The sequence below is a fragment of the Oncorhynchus clarkii genome, chromosome 1 (assembly GCF_045791955.1).
Source record: "Oncorhynchus clarkii lewisi isolate Uvic-CL-2024 chromosome 1, UVic_Ocla_1.0, whole genome shotgun sequence".
NCBI lineage: Eukaryota > Metazoa > Chordata > Actinopteri > Salmoniformes > Salmonidae > Oncorhynchus > Oncorhynchus clarkii.
The window spans coordinates 18,421,978-18,426,305 of record NC_092147.1 but is presented as its reverse complement, the minus strand read 5'-3'; positions in this window follow the sequence as shown (position 1 = coordinate 18,426,305).

The following is a 4,328-nucleotide window of genomic DNA, read 5'->3' as shown; positions in this document are numbered from 1 at the left end:
AAACTCTCAACCAAACCTGAGTGTAGTCTCCGATGCTTCCCTCTCCCTTCCTCCCTCCATCCCTCCACGCACCACTCTGCCCCCCTCACCAGACATCCACCCACCCCACCACCCAATCAAACCACTCATACGAGGCCTTTCTAAGGAATGGCTTGGACCGCTGTAAACACTCACTTACACAGCAGCTCTCAGCCAGTCTCCTTATTTGGGTTGCTATGTTTTCACAGAAAAAAAGGCAGATCAGACAGGAGAGAGAAACACAGGGCCTAATTCGACATTTAACCCTGTGGATGGAAGAGTTGGCATATGACGCTTAACACACCTCTTGTCCTGCTCAAGAATAGGGTTGGCTCTGTTATGGGTGAGCCATAGAGAGAGAGAGAGAGTTAACAAGTTGTGATTGCTTGGGCGGACCGTCCAACAACAGACATCTTCACCAAGTCACTAATAAAGGATGCTTAGCAGCTCCACATACAACAGAGGACAGGTAATGAGTTTACATTGATGAAGTTTCCCCTCACCAGCTGATATTAGTTGGAATGCCAAGGTTTTGAGGTTTGGATGAGGGGATCAGATGTCCTGTTGATGGGAGAGAATGGAGAATAGGAAGATATACACATATGATTCTTATTATTGATTGACATCTACTGTACTTGAGTATTAAACATATTGAATAATTCAGCATTCTGCTACCAAACACCAACCTCTGAAAGATACCGTTTTGCTTTGATTTCTGGACACCTGACATGTGAGTTTGAGTCACAGAGAACTGTGGAGAGGTTTTGTCTTATAGGGAGTGGAAAGATGTGCAGGAGGTAGGAGTGTCCCCCCCTAAACCTGGACCCACAGCCTGTCTGTCTTCACAGTTTAGTAGCATACCAGCTGCACTAAAACTGTCTATCAATAAAGGGCATTGCCCGCTGACTAGCTGTGGTAAACCACTACAACAACAGCCTTTTAGCGATTGACTTTGCATCTTGACACATGCCAACCAGATTCTAGTAAGGAACCTGATCTGATTTACAAGAAAGTGTTTTCACTTTCAGGTGTGCCGAAGGCATCCTACTTGCCCCAACTCACCTCATTCATGGAGCAGTATTGTTTACAGACACATCAGCTGCTTTGACATGGCTGACACTGAGGTGAAAAGGTGCCATATATCAATCGTTCATATTTCCTCTGGGCAGTGTGAAGGGAGTTGGCCCAGAAAAGCTCACTGGGGATGAAGTGAAAAATGTCACACCATGTGCCGTCCAGCCTGCCTGTCAACCCAGGCTAACGGCTTTATCATAGAGGGATAAGTAGTTCAAATCCATAACAATCATCGTTTGATATCTGGCAAAGAGCATTTGATGATAGGCTGATATGATAATACAATTGATTTATAGGGAACAAATCGTTTCATGTAAGCACTTTAAGGTACCCCCCCACTAAGTAACAAGTACTTATACTCAGAGGGTCTTGTCATAACGAATCTCATCCAATAAGGAATGAGACGTGAGGAATCCAAATCCATAAGGAATTCAGAATTTATCCAAGGGAATATTTACAGTTGAAGTTGGAAATTTACATACACCTTAGCCATTTAAACTCAGTTTTTCACAATTCCTGACATTTAGTGTTTTAATGCTTCTTTGTTGTGGCCTTTTCTCCTCTTGAGAATAAGACATTGCACTGCTGTTTAGCTCACATTGCATTTCTGCATGGATGGATGCCACTGGAATTTCCTGACTACGGAGCCCATTTCTGAATGTGGATTGAGAACTAGAAGGATCACATATCATAGCTATTCAAATATGTGTTACAACTGGCTTCCTCTGTACCTTCCCTGTCTGTCTCCTCTGTAGAAATATGCCTGAATTCAGACAGGCAATTGGATGGACTGTATGGAGCTGGTACCAAATACAGTGCCTTCTGAAATTATTCATACCCCTTGACTTATTCCATATTTTGCTGTGTTACAGGTTTAATTCAAAATGAATTAAATCTATTTTTTTCTCTCTCACCCATCTACCCAATAATGAGAAAGTGAAAACATGTTTTTAGAAATTTTTGCAAATTTATTGAAAATTAAACACAGAAATATCTCATTTCCATAAGTTTTTAGACCACTTAGTCAATACTTTGTAGAAGCATGTTTGGCAGCATTTACAGCTGTGAGTCTCTCTGGGTAAGTCTCTAAGAGATTTCCACACCTGGATTGTGAAACATTATCCCATTATTCTGGTTGTTGATTAATGCTATTCAACCATTTACAGGTCTTGCCATAGATTTAAGTCAAAACTGTAACTCAGGAACATTCACTGTCTTCTTGGTAAGCAACTCCATTGTAGATTTGGCCTTGTGTTTTAGGTTATTGTCCTGCTGAAAGGTGTATTCATCTCCCAGTGTCTGGTGGAAAGAAGACTGAACCAGGGCCTCCTCTAGGATTTTGCCTGTGCTTAGCTCCATTCCTTTTTTTTTTATCCTGAAAAGCTCCCCAATGATTACAAGCATACCCATAACATGATGCCGCCACCGCTATGCTTGATAATATGGGGAGTGGTACTCCGTAATGTGTTGTATTGGATTTGCCCCAAACATAACACTTTGTGTTCAGGACAAAAAGTGAATTGCTTTGCCACATTTTTTTCTGTATAACTTTAGTACCGTTTTGCAAAAAGGATGAATGTTTTGGAATATTTTTATTCTGTACAGGCTTCCTTTTTTCACTCTGTCAATTAGGTTAGTATTGTGGGGTAACTACAATGTTATTGATCCATCCTCAGTTTTCTCCTATCACAGTCATTAAGCTCTGTAAATGTTTATTAAAGTCCCCATTGGCCTCATGGTGAAATCCCTGAGCGGTTCGCTTCCTCTCCGGCAACTGAGTTAGAAAGGATGCCTGTATCTTTGTGGTGACTGGGTGTATTAATACACCATTCAAAGTGTAATTAATGACTTCACCATGCTCAAAGGAATATTCAACGTCTGTTTCTTTGTTGTTGCCATCTACCAGTTGGTGCCCTTATTTGCGAGGCATTAGAAAACCTTTGTGGTTGAATCTGTGTTTGAAATTCACTGCTCAACTTGAGGGACTTTACAGATAATTGAATGTGTGGTCGATTTAATTAGCATAATACAAAAAGAATCGTTTGAAGGTCCCCTGTACCAGTTGAAAAAGTTATGGAAGCACATATGGAGACTATTTAGTGCCAAAAATAAGGAGTTAAATATATAATAAATGTTTCCTGATCCTTCTTATATCTCTCAAATATAGAACAGACACTTCAGAACAAACTTATTGTTGCACACAGTGTGTCCGTGCTTATTATGTGACTTGTTATGCACATTTTTTCCTGAACTTATTTAGGCTTGCCATAACAAAGGGTTTGAATACTTATTGACTCAAGACATTTCAGCTTACATTTTTTTCTTGATTTGTAAACATTTCGAGAAACATAATTCCACTTTGACATTATGGGGTATTGTGTAATGACAAATGTAATCCATTTTAAATTCAGGCTGTAACACAACAAAATGTGGAAAAAGTCAAAGGGTGTGAATACTTTCTGAAGGCAATATAGGTTGATGGGGCCTCAGAACACTCTGGATCCAGAGATCAGAAATACTTCTGAATATTTCACCATGTTCCCTCTCTCAGCCTCTGTGGCAGAAACTCTGGAGCATAATTTAGTGCTTTTAATATGCTGTCCCACAGTTCCAGGCCCGCCTTCTGTTTCAGAAGAGAAGCCACAGAAATGATTCAATATGACATTTTGCCAACTGAGTTTGAAAAGCTGGTACTGGTGTATGGTTTTGATTTATAACCATGAATTACACTGTTCTGATGTAAGTAATGGGGTGTGTGTGTAGGAAAGGGGGGAGAGTTGTGATGGAATTGAAGGATACTCATTCTGACATTGATTAGGAATCTGCACGGCTCTAAACAACTCTTAGACGTACATTTGTTTTCATCATTTTATCTGCTGATCTTTTTCTCAAGAGGAAAGGAATCCCACTCCTACCATAACCATACCATTTTATGACTGATAAACCTATATGAACATGTTCATTTCCACTATTTAAACAATTAATGACAATGTAGTTACACTTCTCTCAATTTTTAAAACAGTCATGCTTTTTCGGTCTTCTTACGTATCATAATGTTGAACACAAAACCATGGAGTCATGGCTCTCATTCTCTCCCAGCCGTAGAAATGAAAGCAGGCCTGAACTACACCTTCCATTCATCTCTATCCCACTCTCTGACTATGACTCATCCTGGACAGTAAACCACCTGGTCTCTGTTACTAGCCATGATGTTCTCCTCCTCTATAACACACACA